This window comes from Miniopterus natalensis, chromosome 13 (genome assembly GCF_054644295.1).
Source record: "Miniopterus natalensis isolate mMinNat1 chromosome 13, mMinNat1.hap1, whole genome shotgun sequence".
NCBI classification, from domain to species: domain Eukaryota; kingdom Metazoa; phylum Chordata; class Mammalia; order Chiroptera; family Miniopteridae; genus Miniopterus; species Miniopterus natalensis.
Genome location: NC_142093.1, coordinates 30,759,274 through 30,779,063, shown reverse-complemented (window position 1 = coordinate 30,779,063; position 19,790 = coordinate 30,759,274). Strand labels below are relative to the sequence as shown.

The 19,790-nt window shown below is 39.6% G+C and overlaps 1 long non-coding RNA gene and 1 pseudogene across 1 annotated transcript in view; both read right to left on the bottom strand.

Moving 5' to 3' along the window:
- The window catches only part of LOC107528692 (uncharacterized), a 392,472-nt gene that overhangs the window by 243,132 nt on the left and 129,550 nt on the right, over window positions 1-19,790 (bottom strand). The window lies entirely within an intron of this gene.
- On the bottom strand, window positions 19,007-19,126 carry LOC148091639 (U2 spliceosomal RNA; annotated as a pseudogene).

Genomic DNA, 19,790 nt, shown 5'->3' with positions numbered 1-19,790 from the left:
TGCCAGGGCCCTTCATTCATCCTAGAAGAAGCCAGCCTCAGCATTCTCGCTCCTGGAGGCAATGTGGAGCCATGCCAGCTGCCAGCAGGACAGCCAGGGCATGCAGGCACCTGTGGCCCATGCTAAGAGGTTTCTTCTTCTGGATACATAGGAATAACTGCCAGGCGAGGCATAATTTTCAGGGATGAGCTATACATTAGGGATGCTGATTCTGAAATGGGACTCTATGCCACATGAATTTTCTTCCCAGGAGTATGCAGCTAAAGTAGCAATGAGATATTTCTGACTATCTTTCTGGTACTCTCTTATTCACTCATTCAAAATACTTTTCTTGCATTGGCTATGGATTGCCAACACTTGTAGAGGCAGGGACACAGAGGAGCTGTACTGACGAGCCCGGAGTCCGGTCAGGGACACAGTTTGTCCTCATTACAGTATACAGGGTGGGGCAAAAGTAAGTATACAGTTGTGAGTATGGAAAACACAGTTTATTCTTGTATTGTTATTTATTAATTATTGTATTATTTTCCATAGGAACAACTGTAAACCTACTTTTGCCTGACCCTCTATATGTAAGGCATGCATAATGCTAATGTATCATGGAGGAGGAGCACTCTGCTCAAGCTAGGGGAATTTGAGGGATAAAGAGGGCAGCTCTCTGGAAGACTTCCTGGAGGAGGTGGCATATAATGTGTTTTGAAAGAAAGTAGGATTCAACCAGGTTATGTGTGAATGAACAGAGGAACAAATGAAGAGAGAGGAGACTTCCAGGCAGAAAGAGCACATAGGCAAAGACGCATAGACAGGAGGGAACGTGGCACATGAGAGGAGCTGCAGTCCTTTCTTGGGACACATATGAGGACCTGATAAGGAATCAAGAAAAGCAGCGAGGCACTCCATCTGATATGCCATAGTAGGAAGTACCTTGTGTATACTGGTGTTAAAACCATTTCCAAGGACCTCTCTCTGGCTGTCCTAATCAGTGCTCATCATTGACCTCTCTATCACCAGACCATAGACTAGTTATTGAAACTTATAGGCTACCTAATTAGGACCAATTGAGTCATATATATATATATAGATATATTTTTTTTTTTTTTTTAATTTCCTATGTAATTTGGCTCTGCCTAACTGTAATACCAGACCCAGGATAGCAGGGAACTATTTGGTCTTGTCCTGCATCAACAAATACTTATTGAAATGAACTGGAAATGTCCCTGAGAGGACATTGTTGTCCCACTAACAATGATTAAGAGGAATCTTAACCTTCTTTATTGATAATATTTCCTTAATCCTTCCCCTACACACACACACACACTTTCTAGCATATCCAGCAAGTCTGCACAGTGGCATTCCAATTGTCTACCCTAGGGGGTCAAGCCAAGTCCAAACAAAATGCCCCAAGTCCAAGTGAATCACCTACTCCATGATTTTAAAGATGGACCCAATAAAGAAAATTCAATTTGCAGCCATAGAATCAAGTTTCCTTTGTTCTTTCATCTTATTCTGGGCCAGAGGGAGCAAGACCCTCCTGGTGCCTTTATTATGGTTCTAGAGAGGAAGACAGGGAGAAATTTGAATCTTAACCCTGAACACCCCAGCCAAGAGACACAGCCATGGTGGCATCCAGACTGGGGGGGGGGGGGGGGCAGAATTATGAGCAGGCTATGGTGGTATTTCATTCCACCCAGTACAACAAGGGTAGTGCTGCTTGACACACCCGCACCCACCTGGCCCTGCTCTTCTCTCGTCCCTGCCCAACACGTAGGTCCTCCCCCTGGTTTCTCCTTCCTGAGATGACCCCAATGTTCTCGTTAACAAGGCTCTTCTCTCCATCTTTTGTTAGATCCAGCAATACTACCTCCACTGAAAACAATGGAAAAACAGGAAATCACTGGTTGTAGATACTGGGGTGATGCATAATTAATTTATCTCACTTTGCACATTGCTTGTGTTTAGACTCTTGTTTTCGTTGAGCCCTCTACAAAGAGGAAAATGGGTTTTACGTCTATCTCATCCCAATACCTGTATTCTTCCTTCTTTATCACACAGAAAATTCAAAACAAGGGCTGTAAGATTTATGTAAAAGTTATATTATGTTTGTTCTGTATTTCATTTCAGAACATCCACAATTTATACCAAAAGGAAAAAGAAACCAAACAGGAGAGGGAATTAAGCTATTTCGAGAATTTATTACATGCCAGTGTTTTACACGTATGCTAATTCATGTGTAACATGTCTAGGAGGAAGGTCTTATACCATGATAGAGATGAGGACATTGAGATCGAATCAGTGACATTCCAGATGGAGACCCAGACCTATCTGACTTCCAAAGCCTGCTCCTTTTCCTGGACCGCATGGCAAATAAAAGCAGTTCCCATCCCCATATAAATACTTAACTCCTTTCGGAAGATATTTATTACAGGCCTATTGTACCAGCCACTCTGTTAGGGGCCACAGACACAGTGTGGTAATACAAGGGAGGGTCGGGTGGGGAGAGTCCCCATTTCCAGGCTTCAGGAAACAAGACCATTTGTATACAAAAGCCAGAGCATATAAAATAAAATAGTAGAAGAACTATTTTGAGTCACACATCAGATCAGCCTGCAGACACGTATAAAAATTCTGTCCAGAGAGTTGTTGAGATTTTCCTCAAATGCCAGAAGTCAGTCTGTTAAAAAACCAGCCCCCTTGGGACAGATCTACAATCCCTCTCTGACTCCATGTCATGTTTCCTCAGTTTACTTCCAGTCAAAATGTGCATGTTCCCCGCTGCTCCCAGAGCTGGGGGGTCAGCCTAGCTAATGGAAATCAAGCTGTCTTTTTTCCCTCCTGCCATCAGCAATGGTCAGATAACAAAATGCAGGTTCTGATCCTGGCATGTTTATTGTTGGTGATGATGTATAAACTGATGGCCGACAGCTTCATTTTCTCCAAGCTGGGAAGGCCCTGCTGGGAGAATTGGGGAGGAAAAAAACTTTTGATTTTTGACTAGTAGTAAAACAGTTGGATAAACATGACATGACATGGGTGTCAGAGTGCATAATGCAACTGCATGAACCCAGATGGGACCAGAGGATACACAGACATGCATAGAATGCATGTAGCAGAAATTCGGGCTCGGGTTTGCAGCCCTCTGTACTCTACTATCCTGTGAAATTAGAATGGAATTATGACTAAAAGGCAAAGTGGGAGAGATCTTGACAATAAAGAGCAATCTTTTAAACTTTACTATGTTTTTATAAAATAAAGCAAGAAAAAAAAAACCCTAAAAATCCCTAGGTGATTTTGATTCTAAGGGTACATGCTAAGGACATGAAGCACTCAGCGTCACCATGGAAGACGTGGACCTGAAAGAGAAATAAGAGCACATTTTTTGAGAGAGCACAACTGAATTACAATATTAGGTGAATGCAAATGTACACTAGATTAGGAGTAAGGAGACCCAGGTTTTCATTCTAACTGTAGGCCTGGGTTTCCTTTAGATGGGAACGGTCCTTTCTCACCATCATCTTTCAAACACTCCTTAGCTCAGATGGTTTATTCCAGGCAAGCGAGCCAGTGTCAGTCTTAGTTTTTGCTACTGGAGGAGTTCAGTTTCCTCTTCTTAATTTATTATGAAAAATTTTCTAATCAAGTTTGGAGTACAGAAGAATGTACTAGATATTAGAGCCAAAATTTCCTTCTCTCTATGGCTCCTTAGAGCATTGCTTTTATTTAGCTTTTTTAGATTGCAAACAACTTTGATATCCTGCTGAAATAAAGGGAGCTTACCCCAGAAAAAAAATGCTCATACATGTAAAATGCTAGGTATGACTTCAGGAGGCTCAAGGGTTCCTGGAAACTAAAGCGTGTTCTCGAATCCCAGGCCTAGGAGCAGCAGAAATTCACTGGGTGTCATGGGAACTGCCAGCTAATAGCTTCCTCTGAGCCATATATTCCAGTTGCTGAATTCATTTCCATGTTCTACATAACCACTGCTTAGAGCAGGGTTCCATGGCTTTAGTTGTTTTGTGACGTCTACTAAACATAGAGAAGAAGAACGTTTCCTTTCCTCCTTCATCTTTGGAGTCCCCGTCTTTCTGGAGGCGACAGCCCTTAATCCTCAGTGGAGAAACATGCACAGTGTGAGAGGTTTCAGATAGTCCCAAACCCACAGGTGACCATTTTCCTGTTTGTTCTCTCTCCGCTCTCCACCAGTCTCTGATCTTTATTCTCTGATCAGACATCCCCATCCCATCTGGCTTCATCTAAGTCCATCTACCTTAATAAATGCCCATCTCACCACCACCCCCACTTGTACAGCAGTTCTAACCACTGCCCAGAGCTTCAGTAAAGATAGAGAAGAAAGAAAGGAAGAAGAGGGTCACAGCGCCCCTGCAGGACGGGAGGCCCTCCCTCAGGAATCCGTGAAATTGTGGCCAGTGAGATTTTTAAGTGGAAATAAATCAATGTTGCCTTGGCTCCAAGACAGCATTTATTGCTGGAAGGAACTGTCAGCTTAATTTGTGGATGAGATCAGCTGGCTCAGGGCCAGAAATACTAGCTCCCCAAGTAGAGGGTCAATACGGAAAGGGGTGAAATTAATCCCCTTTGTTGGATGGTTTTCCTGCAGTTGTGGCTCAGGGTTCAGGATGTGCTGAAGCCTTTAATTCAGGGATGAAGCCTGACCCTTCAAGGCTGGTCAGATCAATAATGAGGTTCAGTGCTTGTTAATGGAAATAAGTAGGACACATGTTACAGTAGACAGTTTTCTAACTGGAATCTAAACAACCCTGGACTCCTCACTATGTTCAGCTCAGGGGCTGGCACAGACGACCTTGAGGCATACACTTCAGTGAATTTTTTTTTTTAGAACCTTGCTCTTCGAAGTGTGGCCAGGGGACTGCAGCTTGTTAGAAATGTAGAAGTTGAGCCCCACCCCAGATCTGTTGAATCAGAATCCGCATTTTGAAAAATATATCAGATTTTTCTGATAATTCATATGCATGTTAGAAGTTAAGAAGTACTTTACAGAGCCCAAAGAAGGTAATACTGTGTTTCAGAGAATTCTCTAGCAACCCAGACTGGTGAAAACAAATTTATTTGGTTTGCTTCAGTGGCAAGAATATAGCTTTCAGAATGTATTAGAGCCAGAAGAAATTCAACAGCTTGATGTTTCTTCTAAGCACTGGAGAAGACATTTTTGTATGCATGGGTGCAGGCAGTGTGGAAGAAAGTTTGTCTCAGCTGCACAGAGAAGGCAAGAAGGCTCCAAGCTGCAGGGAGGAGAAGAAACCATAGCAGATCACTTTGCAGCCCAGCAGCTTCTGGACTGAGGCTTGTTGGGAGACTATAATTCAACTACTTGTGATTTTCATCCCACTTTAGGTTTCCTCTAATTAGTGTCTATGCAGTTTCCAGGTGTGATTGACAGTGACGGAGCTGTGTGATAGAGTACCCCTCTCTCCATTCATCACAAGGCCCATAGATTATAGCAGATCTAATAGAGAGTCAGACATGATATGTTGTCCATGGCACTGTCACTTGTGATAAATGAATTACACAAAGTCTCGATGTTTTAGGGACTCCTGTGAAGTGTCAGATCTAACAAAGCCATTAAAAACTTAGAGAAAGGGGCAAAAAGAAATATATTAAGCACTGCCCAGTCACTGATACAATGCTGATATATGAAGCAAAAAAGTGGCACTTCTCAAGTTACCACATTTATATTTTTTAAAAATACTGTAAAATGTGGACTCCAATTACAAAAATTCCTCTGAAATGTCTTAGAAGTCTTCATCTACAACATAATGTCAACCAGAAGAATCAATAAAATTTTCAGTAGCCCTAGGAGTTTAGAATGTTTTCTCAAATCCTTCCACTGTTGATAGCATAGCATTTGTGTGAGCATCTCTAAATTCATTCAAATTCAGACATTTTTATTTACAGTTACAAGTTACCTTTTGGTCAGCTGGCAAAAATAAACAAGGGGCAAGCAAACTATTCATCAGACACTGGTTTTCAGAGCCACCGGTAACCTCAGGGAGACAATGTTAAGGGGCAGAATAGACATACAATATAGCAAGTATGAGCCTTAAATAAGAAAAAAACACCAGGCTAAATGACAGCTCCAGGTGCACAATTGGACACTATCAAAAAGGACAGAGTTGGTCAAATACCAACTACTCAGGCTACCCAAGGTTTCCATACTCTGCGCTTATTTGAAGGTCTCTCAAGCAGATCTGCTCAGGGCATTGTGTACATGAGCAGAAACACAAAGTAGAGTTGCTTTTTTGATGTTGTTTCACTATGTGTGTTCTGAAGGCCTGAACACTTTATAATTCATTTATTATTTTGTATATTTGTCATATACCAGAATGTGAAGATTGATTTAAATACATTAGGGGCCAAGTGTCTAGGATAAGACCAAAACTAGAGTTCTTAAATTTCATGTATATCAGAGGTTCCCCTTTACTATTTTTGATTCTTAATTTTTATTTTTAAATTACTTTATACTAGTCAATGCATGGGGTTTGTTCAGAGGAGCTATTGCCTTAATGAAGATCTATTTTGAAAGGCCTGCTCATCTCTTATCCGCTTGCTGATACACATACATTCAATCTCCTAGTGTCAAAGTTATGATACAGTTTAAGAAACCGAGAGGTAGCCAACATTTCTGTAAGCGATTAACACAGCCGTCACTCTAGGTCTTAAGAAAGTCACATTGAGACATAACAAAGTGTTTGTGATCAGTTTTCCATGTCTCTAAGATTCAGACACTGAGCAGCACCCTTTTTCCTTGAAGCAAACTGAATAGAAGGTGTTAAAAAAAAAAAAAAGGTAGCACAATATGCTCCCAATGCTTGATGCTGTAATTACACCATTTCAATTGATGCTGCGTCACTCAATATTAAGATATTTGGTAAGTTTGACGAGTTATTATAGAAGCACTACATACCTCCTATTCAGTGGGGTACCCAAGGAATAGCTACAGAAATCCAATGGGTTACACCACTGTTCATTCTGAAGCCCAGTGGTTAGGAAATACACTATGGAGACTAGTGGAGTACTGAGAATCAAAATCTATGAAGCAGCCCATTTCAATACTAGCATTTACCCATTCTCTTGCTCTTTTTGCTGGGGAAGGTCACACCAAATCTGGTCTTCTCCAAGCTTATCAAATGTTCTTCATTAATGATAGATGCTAGCGCAAATAGTATCCATTCATTGTGAAATATACTGAATTAATCTTTTTTATTAGGATTCCAGACTTCTGTTCTCCATCAACTAGATGTGGAAATCTTGCCTTCCTGGGTTGTAGGGGTGGTAGCTTATCATGACATTAATTTCAATACATTACTGTGTGAACTGAACTATCAGGAAATTCTAGTGTCTCAATAAGTCAGAAAATTAAAAGAAAAAAAAAATGTAAAATTTGGACCATCTAGCTACCACATCAGGGTTGCTGGTAATGACCCAATCAAGGATAAGACAGCAAGTCTTTGGCTGGTGCCCTGCAAATCCAGAACAGGGAACTCCAGAATGATTTCACTACATCTTTCTTCCTAAGCTACTTTGCTTGGCTTCTAGAACAATGTGTTCTATAGATCTGGAATCACTAGCCACTCTCTGGATTGCTAGTTATTTATTCGACAAATATCTCCTGGTTGTCTACAAGGTATTAGACACTATTCTAAGTGCTGGGGTAGATGCCAGACGTTAGTTTCAAAATACATAATTTAGCAAGGGGATGTAGGTACATAATGAAGGAATTAGGAAGTGATGAGTATTATAAAAAATGTAAAGTTAATCAAGATGGAAATACAGGAGTTTTACCAGCACAAAGAAGGTGGAAGAGCACCCTCAACAGAAGAAATAGAAGCATTAAAGAGCCAAAAGTTATGAAACATTCCAAGCTTTTCAGCTGGTCTAGAGCACACCATATGTTAGAGACAGGAGAGGGAGATGTGAGGCTGAAGGTGAAGGTTGGAACCAAGTTTGTATGAAGACCAGAGAGGAGCCTACGAAGGTTTTTTGAAAGAAGGAGCAACGTGATATAATTGGTGGTATACGTACCAGAAGGTGTGTTCAGTTTGGTTTTCTTTCCTTTTGAATTTGTACTAGTGATGTTCCCATTGTTGCATGTTGCACTGATTTAAAGTAGTGGAGCCCAAAGTAGGATTTGTTCAATAAGATGTTATTAATTATAATAAACAACAACAAATGAAAAAACCTCCACAAAACTACCGAATTTTAGAAATGGTGAACACTTCAGATAGCATCTCTATATTTTCCCAAATAAAAAAACTAACAACTAAAGAGGCTAAGTAACTTGCAGAAGGTAAATATGAAAATTGGTAGCAGATAAGAGATTATAACTCAGTCCTTGCAACTGCAGTTCTATAATATTCTCTACTAGGTTACACGTACTTCATCTATTTAACAGTTCCCAACATTAACACTGGTCCTTTACAAAGCTATAAACCCTGAAGAGCCTCTGTCTAAAATAAATATGTTTGAAAAAATATTTTTTAAAAAAACTGAAAGTTATCAGGAGTGCTCATTTAGATGGGAAAATCATAGATTGGAATACTTGATAGTCAGTGGTTCCATTTACCCAAAAATAATTTGGATTTTTATGATTTTATGTGCAAGCAAAGGAGCAGCCTCGCCAGCACACCATAAAGTCTACTGTAGGCAGTAAAGCTGCGTGGAGGCATCGAACAAGTCAATCACTGCAGAGGCAGCTTTAGAGGAACAAAACATATATTTAAAAAAAAGAAAGGAGAGGTGGGTGTAGGGCAGCTTATTTTTTACATCGCCGGGACAAACATGAAGATGCACACGGCTCAGATTTTAGAACTCTTTTAATCCCAGCACATTAATGCAGCAGGATTTCCTCCATTCCCAAGCAAAACTTTCCCAAACCTTGCCTGGCCGGTGCGGTTCAGAGGTTGAGCGTCCACCCAGGAACCAAGAGGTCAGGGGTTTAATTCCCTGTCGGGGCACATGCCCAGGTTGTGGGCTCAGTACCCAGTGGGGGGGCATGCAAGAATGTCAGAAATGTACTGCATACTGGGTCCCACAGCATCTAGTCAGCCTGACACCGTTTCTGGACTCATCCTGGCAAGGCCTCGTATCTAAGCACCACAGCCTCTCTGTTCTTGCCCCCAAGCCTGCAGCCGCTACCCCACTTGACCCCTGCTCCTAAGTGAAGATGGCCCCTAATTTAATCCTGCTAAATGTCCATTGCTAACTTTATGGAAACTAAAACCCATAAAAGGGGTTCAAAACTTCTTTAAATGAATTTCAAAATGTACTGACTTTTAGGGCAAAGTTACATAACTTTAATAAATACTATGCAAAATATAGCTCAAATCCTCTTTCCCTAAATTTCTTATCTCAAACTTTGAGAACTCCCTCCAGTTAAATTCTGGAGTTTGTTGAGAAGTTCATTTTCTTGAATCTTGTTATAAAGTCCCTTTACCCCTCTGCTCACTCTGGCTGCCTCCACTATACTTTTTCAGTTGCAGGAATTTAATGAGATGGGGCATGAGTAGAAAGCAAAAATGCAGTAAAGGCTTTTTACCTTCCATGATTATATACCTAAGAGTTACGGCATTGTCAAACCTGAGTTCTTCCTTACCAAAAACATACACACAAAAAACAAAAAAACAAAATCTTTGAGAGATAGATTGCTAAAGAGAGAAAGAAAATTAGCAATCTGGATCAGCGAGCGATTTTCAATGGGTGTGCCGCAAGAATTTTTAAAATATGGACGACCTTACTATTTAGTCAGGGGCACTGACCCCTTTTCTCTTAGGTTGTCAAATAAAGAAGTGACAGCAGCCAATACAACAATAGCTGTCCGGTGTGAATGAATAAAAATTATACATATTTTTTTTGTCAGATCGGCAAAAAATACAATTTTTTGGTGTGCCGCAAAATTTTAGTAATTAGTCTCTGTGCTATGAGATGAAAAAGGTTGAAAATCGGTGATCTAGATCATGCAAATGGGTAGGTTCTAAAATGTATGCGTGATGGTGATGATCCTAGAAGCTATGCTTCTTGAATCTTCTCTATATGCCAGCAACGTGCTAAGCACTTTCCAAATATTGTTTCACAAAACACGGTAACCCTATGAGCGGGTCCTTATCATCCCCATTTTTCAGAAGAGATGCCAGAGCTCAGTGCTCTTAAGTGGCCGCCTCCGGGCACGCAGCAGGTGAGAGGCGCCTTAGCAGGCTGCTCTCATCCCAGTCTGTGCGCACAACCTTTACACCGAGACCAGGCCCTCCCAGCCCTGGGCTCCAGGCCTCCCTAACGTCTCAGCCCCACTGCTAAGCAGAAGCCGGGGGTCCGTAGCCCATACATTTTGTGGATGCTCCTGTCTGTGACAAAGGATGTTCGTCATCACCCATCCTTACAGGTATAGGACGGGATCACAGGAAGATCGGGTAATGACCATTTGTTAGGAGCTTGACAAGGGTCTGGCAGATCAGCAGCCCAGGGAAGACAGTGCTCAGCATCGCCCATTCTCGCCTCTCACAGTAAAGAAAGTTTAGGTACTAAGACAGAGTGCTCCGAGGAGAAAAGAGAAGGAAGTTCTCCAGTTAGGAAACGATTTTAGCCCACCTAGATTTTGTTTTATGTGAATTAACTTTTATTAAGCATGCTGTCTCCTTAACTGGGTGGCACAGCCTCCTCAGAGCCTCCTCTGGATCACCCAGAGGAATCACAGATCCCTATGAGGCAGATTCTGAGCACCAAGAGTCAAACCCAGGCTTTGCCAACCTCACTGGAGATGCCAAAGATTTTCATGTAGGGCAGAAGTGATTGAATCTGTACCCAGCTATCCCTTTGAAAGTTCATAGAACTTACATGATTTTTTTTTTCTCTCAGCAAATGCAGTACCGCACTTTCAGTTAGTTCTTTCTGTGGGTTTGATATAACAGGTATTAGTTATTACTCCTGCTGTGATGTTCCTTTCCCCTGCCCAGTACAACATTATCTGCCTCATTATATGCTTCGTACAACATTATCTGTCTGCCTCAATCATCCCATCCATAAAATGGGGTTAATAATATTGGCCCTCGTTTACCTTGAACAAATACTGCTGGGGAAAATGAGAATATAAATTAAATTGCTCGCTGCTTTTTGGAAGAAAGTTGCCTCAGAAATACAGGCTTATTATTTCTCCATAGAAAAAGCAAAATATATTAGGGTTTGCACAGTGTTGCTGGCTGTGATTTTGCTCTTTTTTAACCCTCGGCAGAAGGACTGCATTAATTCCAGTCCCTAGGTGAACCTTTTATTCCATTTTCCACTGGAGGGAAAAAAAAGTTACTTTGCAAAGAAAGGAAAGAAAGAAAAAAATGTAGTATTCCCAAACCTCATTTACGGAACATTCTGTTCTCCAAATTACAGCACAGCAAGCAGGCAAGTGGGAACTTTTAGACTCCTGCATCCAAGCCGGTTCCACACAGCACCCACTAATACAAAATGGCTTTAATTACTTTAATATAAATCCTGGAAATGTGCAGATGGATTGTAATAATTATGCAAAACTGCAATGGTCCTTTATAGAAACACAGATCTTGCTAGCTTAAAAGAGAATGAAAGGAACACAAGTTCAACACAATATGTCAGGAAGCATATCTCCTAAGAAGTCCTGTATTTCAAATCCCAAGCTGCACGTTTCATCTGATGTGGCAGTTGTTATGGAAACTATGCTTTTTGATTGAAGAGCAGAATAAATACCTACCTAAAACCAGCATGATGGGCGAGTGCATAAATTAAGAACTCCCCAAGACAACAATTACTTGGAGTTCTTCCTTGAGATAAATTTGAAAAAAATATATATATAAATATATGCAATCTATTATGAGTTTAAATATTTCTGAACTGAATAATCTTCCTTGCTTTGAACAGTTAAACCTGCTGCCTTGTGTGAATGAGTATAACTATGTTTATCCCCAAAACACACTCACTCACATCTTGTACACTTAAGGTTTAGTGGACGAAAGGTCTAATGCTTTGCCAAAAACAGAAAAAAAAATTAAATAGCATTTTTTCATTTCCTTCTAAATTAGTACAGGAGAATCCTTGGGAAATGAATGTTGAGTGATTCTCACTGTCGTTTTTAAATCAAGTGGGTCATATATAAATGTGGAAAAATCCCCAGGCATGAGAGAAAGGTCAGTTAAACATGGCTTTCATATTTTCATGAGTCTGATATTAGACTGTTGCTGATTCCTATTGATATTAACAACCTTTCATAAATCATAGTGCAAATACGTCTATCTTTCTGTGTAGATATAATTCACCCATTTGATGACTTAATTAAAGGCTCACTGTATAAAGTATGAAATAAAACATATTGAGGCATGTTTCCCTCTTTCACATTTTACATGGAATGATATGCCGAGGAAAAAAAGTGTGAGTGCAACAGGCACCCATATCACAAACTTCTCCATAATGGGCATGCATTCGCCCATTGGATCAACATCTTTCAATTTATTAGCATGACAAAGGACACAATTATTTTGGATATGCCTGAATGCAATTTTCATTAACTTTGCAATGATTTATTAACAAAAGTGTCAGGAATGTAATAAAAGCAGCAGGACTCCTCAAAATGCCAAAAAAAAAAAAAAAAAAAAAATGAAGAATACAGCAGAATTTCCCAACATGCCTTACGGCATCAGGTCAATAAGGTTGCCTGATTCCATCAAAAGCATCACCATGGTGAGTGAACTCTGCAATTAACAAAGAGTAAGCACAAAAAAATGCTAATATCTCATTTGAATGTAATTATGCACAGATTACTGTTCACTGGAACAAGAAAAGGGATTTTAATTGTCATCCAAAGTTACACGCAAACCCGGGATTCTAGTTAAGTTGTGGTTTTTTTTGGTTTTTGGTTGGTTTTTTTTTTGAGGAGTTCATGTGAGAATAAGGCATGCAGTTCACAAATTCTCACTGTACAGGGACATTGTAAAAGGCACTGCCTTTGTTTAAAGAATATAACTTGCAAAGTTTGAAAATAACATCATTCCATGTATGCTGGCAAGGTTAGTTTGTAGTAAGTTTCACCATCGTTTGCATTTTAATACTATTTGATCTCATTTACATGTTTAAATTTGTTCCTGTAATAAAATTCATTAGTATGTTTATCATAACCACATAATGAATATAGCCCTTATGTAAAATAAAAAATTGAAAGTACATTAGAGACATTACAAGCTGTTTGAAATTACTGTGCTTTGCATATTATACCTTATTAATTAAATTATAAATTATTTATTTATGTATTTCTTTAATCAGGGGCAAGCACTAGAACAATATTATATTAGTATAAGAAACACAATACAACTCAAAGCTAATTCACTCGTGGACCAATTTTACGTAGGGGCCTGCAGATCCATTTTGCCACAGGGAGGCAAATGCCACTCCCCCTGCTGAGCATCGAGGGATGTGAAATCACCGTTTAAAGGAGAGTGGAGGGCAGAGGGATTGGAAATGTTTCTTGTGCAAGTTAAACTTCACTTGTTAGTATAATATCTCCCTTTGTCTTCTCATTTTATTAGTGTAATTAGATCAGCCTGGCAGATGGAAGCAGAGGAAACCTTTATAGGAGTTGATGCCATGTCTATTTTACTTGGAGTCCACGGAAAGGAAAAGAGTAATCTTTTCTATTCTTTTTTTCCTTTGGTTTATTTTGTCAGTAATAATAGAGAATGTGAATGGGGGGGACAGAGAGAGAGAAGGAGGAAGAAGAGAAAAATATATATATTGGAAAATGAACTCACTATTTAGGGAAGCAGCAGCACTAAGTTCATTTTTCTTATTCATCTTTTTAAATAATTTTTAAAAACTCATATGCGTGTGATATCTTTCTCATTATGTCTATGTAATTTACAGATCTCTTTTTGAGTTAGTTTTCTAATCCCAGATTTGAGTACACTGACTGGCTTGATTATGGGTTCAGCCTATGTCTATACACACAACAAAATCTGATTATTTTGATAGGCAATTACTTCTGTTTACAGGGTCAAACGTGATGAGCCCTGGATAAAGCCTTCAGCCAGTAAAGCAGGGGTGGGGAACATCCAACCCGCAGGCCGAAATCGTTTGGTCTGGGCCTGCCAAGGCAACCACAGGGAGGACTTGAAATTCAAAACCTAGGAGCGTTTCTCATAGCTAATTTTTAAGGTGATAATTCTGTATGGTCCGAGAATGACGTAATAAATATCCAAATGGCCCTTGGCAGAAAAAAGGTTCCCCAGCCCTGCAGTAAATCCTGGGGAGTTGAAATGGGGAAGGGGCAGGGCAGTCAGTGGACTGCATGGTATGGAAAGTACATGGGTTTTAGAGTCAAAGAGGTCTGGGTTTTTAATCAAAGCAGTCTGCTCTCCTTCCGAATAGGAGAAATCCTAATTCACAGAGTTATTCTGATGATTAAGTAAGGTCAATATTCCCAAAGGGTTTAGCAGAGCAAATAGTAGGTGCTCAATAAGTGTTAATTCTAGGACTATTATTTTTGTGCAGAACCACAGTAGAATAATATAGCAGATTCTCCTTCTCAGAATTCCCACAAGCCTGCATGGCATGCTGGGACTCATTTTTAAGAGATGTCAGCCTCTGACACAGGGAAAAGCAAGCTAGAAACAAGAATGGTAATGTTCAAAGCAACTGATAAATGGGATGAATACAAGTTACTTACTCTCTTCATCAGTTTTAAGTTTAGCGTGCAACTCCCTTCTGTTTAACAGTTTCCACAAGTTGGTAAACACCAGGAGAGAAGAGTAGGTGGAGGAAGCAGCAGCAGGAAGAGAAATTGCGGGAAATAGAGAGGTCCGCAAAGGTGAGTGTTTGGGGTTGCAAATTTAACAGAGTCTTTGGATTGCTAAGAGCAAGACATCTGTATCCAGTTCTTGGAATCCCAGATAAGCCTCCTTTCTGAGCTACCACACAGTTAGATGGAGCCATATAACTGGCTTCTGGCTAGATAGACAGATAAGTAGATAAACAGAAGTAATATATGCCGTCTCTAGACCTGGGATCTAAAAACTCCTATCAATCTGCCATGCTGTTTCTGTGCCCTCTACCCTCGCTGTCTGGATAGAAATGAACCAGCCAAGTGCACTGAGTCTTCCGGAGACAAGGTGGGGCAGGTCACTGGATGCAAGGAACCTGGGTCCCTACAGGGCTGTGTGAAGCAAAGCACCCCATCATAATTAGACTGTTGAGAAGGAGAAGCAAAACTTGGGTGTGTTATGCCACTGAGTGTAGACTTTTTGTTACAACCATTCTGCTTAGAGCCTGGTCATAATGAAAGGTGGGCAGTTTTTATTCTTCTTAGAAATTGTCTTTTATTAGAAATATAACTTTAGATAAAATTAACTTGATTTGTGTCAGAAAAAATGCCCTAAATTATTATTATTATTTTACTTTAAATAAAATTTGACGAAGATAATTATAATCCTTCAAGATTCTTTCAACAAAGGAGTTTTCTCTAGTACTACAGGTATTTTCTTTTTTCATATACATGCTTTTTTTCCTAATTTTTCTATTGAGACAGAGTTGACATATAACACTGTAAGTTTAAGGTGTGCAACATAGTGCTTTGATACATTTATATATGCAACACGGCAACCACCTTAGCACTAGCTAACACCTAGTACTATAGGTTTTTCTAAGTTAATAAATGATTCCTAAAACACATGACTACATATTGTGTTTTCAAGTAGTGCTCTCTATATAACTACAGGGCAGAAAAATTAACCAGTGAGAAAGAAATAAACCAATATATACAGATGTTCATTATGGAGAAATTAGATTCATTCAACAAAAGTTTCCATCAAAATAAACTGAGGAACAAAATAGATCCAGAGACATGGAAGCATGGAACAGACAGACGAATCTCAGAGATAAGAGGCATGGGGGCTGGGAAGAGATTAACCAAAGAACTTATATATATAACCCATGGACAGACAATAGTGAGGTGAAGGCCTGGGGGGGGGGAGCGGGGGGGGGGGTGTCAATGGGGGGTAAAAAGGGGACATCTGTAATACTTTCAATAATAAAGATTTTAAAAAACAACACATGTTTGTAATCAGTGCATTCTGCTTTCCCAACGACAAATTTCCAGCCAAAATGCTTCATTAGCAAATAATCAAGGCACAACCTTTGTTGCACTACTTCTAAACTGGGAGCTGTCAGTGGGCAACATGTAAAGGGCGGGTAAAGGAAATCACTGAACACAACAGCTCTGAAATCACTGAACAAAACAGAAACATAAGTCTGTTATAGACCTTTTCGGTCATGGAGCAATGTGGGATGCCACGTGGAAAAACAATGTCAATAGAGAGAAGAAACAAAATTAATTTTATTACATTTCTGATAATTTAATAGGTAAAGACTCTCCAGATGGTCTAATATTCTATCAGTTGCTATTTCAAACAGCACATTAAAAAAACTTAAAATATCAGTCACTCCTGCCCTGGCCGGGTGGCTCAGTTGGTTGGAGTGTCCTCCTGTGCACCAAAGGGTTGTGAGCTGATTCCAGGTCAGCACGGGAACAGGAAGCAACCGACTGATGTTTCTCTCTCACATTGATGTTTCCCTCTCTCTCCCCCTTCTTCTCACTAAAAATCACTAAAAACATATCCTTGGGTGAGGATTCATATATATATATATATATATATATATATATATATATATATATATATATACACATATATATACATATATATACATATATATACACATATATATATATCAGTCACTCCTGTCAATATTGGGCATAATATAAACCACCTTTTGTAATCTGTATGCATTTTCTCATTGCTTATTTAAGCACCTAAATAGCCTTTATTGGCTATAAGACTATTAGCATAAGGTTGAATGCTCTTCAAGGGTAAGGGCATAAAGGTCCATTCAAAAGTTTATTCAACTTGTTTACATGATAACACTGCACAATTCAGATGGTCTATTAATAACTACTTGTGAAAATAAGTATTATGATATACTCACTAGAAAGGAACAAGTACAAAGACAGCTTAGGTCCCGTGAAAGTAAGCTCTAAAAGTATTTTAAACCAAGAGGCAGAGACCAATAGATATACAGGATGGGGCAAACATAGGTTTACAGTTGTGAGTATGCAAAACAGAGTTTATTCTTATATTATTATTTATTAGTTATTGTATTATTTTCCATAGGAACAACTGTAAACCTACTTGTGCCCAACCCTGTAGAGCAATACGGCTTTAGAAGAAATGAGGAAAACACACAAACAAGCATACAACATAATCATTTGCCACTTGGACATTATTTATATCTAGTTATCTATAAAAAATGGTACAAGTCTGTCAGTCCCAAGGTAAAAGAAAAATAAAGGTATGGCAACTCATGTTCACTGAGCACCTACCATGTAGCAAGTGCTGTAATTCCATGTCACCATGGAACAGCTCTTTTCAAGGGTACCAGTGACCTCTCGTACTTTTACATATCCAGCGTGGACCTCTCCACTGAGCCCCAGACCAACACATTTGCCCAACTCCCAGCTCATAGCTTCACTGACACCAAACTACAAAGGGACTTCTCTTAAAAACAGAAGTTAGATCACCTCACTCTCCTGTGCCAGCCTCCAATCGCAGTCAGGATAAAAACCAAAGTCCTGACAACAACCATCAGGCCCTGTGGGACCTGGTCTCATGATTATCTCCCTCTCTCTTCCCCTGCCTCCTCTCCTGCCACACCAGCCTTCTTTGCAGTCTCTTAATACATTCCAGCAATGCTCCTGCCTCAGGACTTTTGCACCTATTGTGCCTCCTGCTTAGAACACTCTTCTCAGTTAGACTTTTGCTAGAATGTCATCTTTCCTGATGACCTTATTTTCATTTGCCATCTTCCCACTTCTGGCCCCAGCATTCTCCATTCTCTTCTTTTGGGACCTATTTTTCTCCATAGCATGTATCACATTGGTCATTTTTTTCTTTCTTGTCTGCCTTCCCCCATTAGAATGTAAGGTATAGGAAGGATTTCCCCCCCTATTTTTGTTCTCTGCTTTATTTCCAGAGCCAAGAAACCCCAAATGCTCGAGAGGAGTGTATTATTGTATTCAATTCAAATGGGCCCTCTGAGTTAGGAGTTATCAGCATTCTCACTGAAGAGTTAAAACAAACAAAAAAGTGAAAAACCAAAGCTCGCAAAGAATAAGTAATTTTCCACGTAGCAAAGGTAGGAAAAGGCAGACAGGAAAATGAAGTCTTGGTCTGCCTTTGGAGACACCTTGTTGCTTCCGTCCTACCACCTGCTTTTACGTTACAGAAGAGAAATTTCAACCTTATTTACTTAAAGCTTATTGGGGCTCTAAGGTCTGAGATGAGTTAAGTATTTTCAGTGCTTTCTTGTTTAATTTTCCCCTTCCCTAGTCCATTTTGTTAAGTTTCTTGGACTGATCTGAGTTTTAAAAACTATTGTATCTAAAAATTAAAATAGTGTTACATCAAGTTTTTAAAAAGTATTTCCTTCAAAGTTTACACGTTATCTAACTAGGATTAGAATCACTAATGTGAACCAACTTCCTAGGGTATATCTGAGATGTTTAAAATGTTTCCTTTGATTTCAAACCCCACAGGAAAAATAAAGCGTGAAAAATAAGTTTCATGGACTAGTCATAATTTGGATTTTTTTTTCTAATTTTCCTGTACTGATAATTCATTTTTCACCCAACAGACACATAAAAAGAAAAAAGAGGAAGGGGAGGGGAGGGGAGGGGAGGGGAGGGGAGGGGAGGGGAGGGGAGGGGAGGGGAGGGGAGGGGAGGGGAGGGGAGGGGAGGGGAGGGGAGGGGAGGGGAGGGGAGGGGAGGGGAGGGGAGGGGAGGGGAGGGGAGGGGAGGGGAGGGGAGGGGAGGGGAGGGGAGGGGAGGGAGGAAGGTGTGAAGGTCAAGAGGGTTTGGCTTCATGGATAATAGTTATTCTTATTCAGATCTGTCTCCAAAATTTAGAGAAAATTTAAAGAGTCCTTCAAATATATTTGGGAACCTTTATAGAGTGTAATTGAATCTAGAGAACAATTTTTAAACTGATAAGAACAGATACTGCACTTGTTCTTAGCCAAAAAACCTAGAAGTGATCAGAGAACAATTTTTCGTTGAGACTACATGAAATTCAGACTCCATTCCCACAGAAATGAATGAACTATGTTTTGTTGAACTAATTTAGTTTCCAGAAAAAGCGCATACCACAGACACAACCCATCTGTGGACATTTATCTGAAGCCACCTTGAATATTTAGGGATTTCCACAATTCTTTGTGATACTGAAATTAGCATCCCTTGTCATTAACTTATTGGATATTATTCTGTGGAAAGATTTCTCCTACTAAATTTAGAAATAAAAATTAATTTCTCAAGCCTAGATGTTTAAACAAAATTAAAGTTAATTTCAAACAAAGAAGAAGTAGAAGTAACATACCTTCTGCTAACTGCTAAATATTAAATTTCATATATATGGGGAAGCACAGTGCAATGAATATGTTTAAGTCAGGAGGGTGAATGTGAAGCCACACATATTCCTCTTACAAAAGCCAGTTGCTTCTAAAGGGATCAAATACAGATATTTTAAAAGGCTTTAAAAAAGAAGCAGTCCCTTAGTAAAATTTCAAGTCAAAATAATGATTGGCATTATTATTCTTAAAGTTTGAGAACAGTTTTTCAATTCTCAAAAAAAGCTACAAGAAAAGATATTAATTCTGATTCATCCCTGTTTACCTATTGGTCATATTACACTCTTGCTATG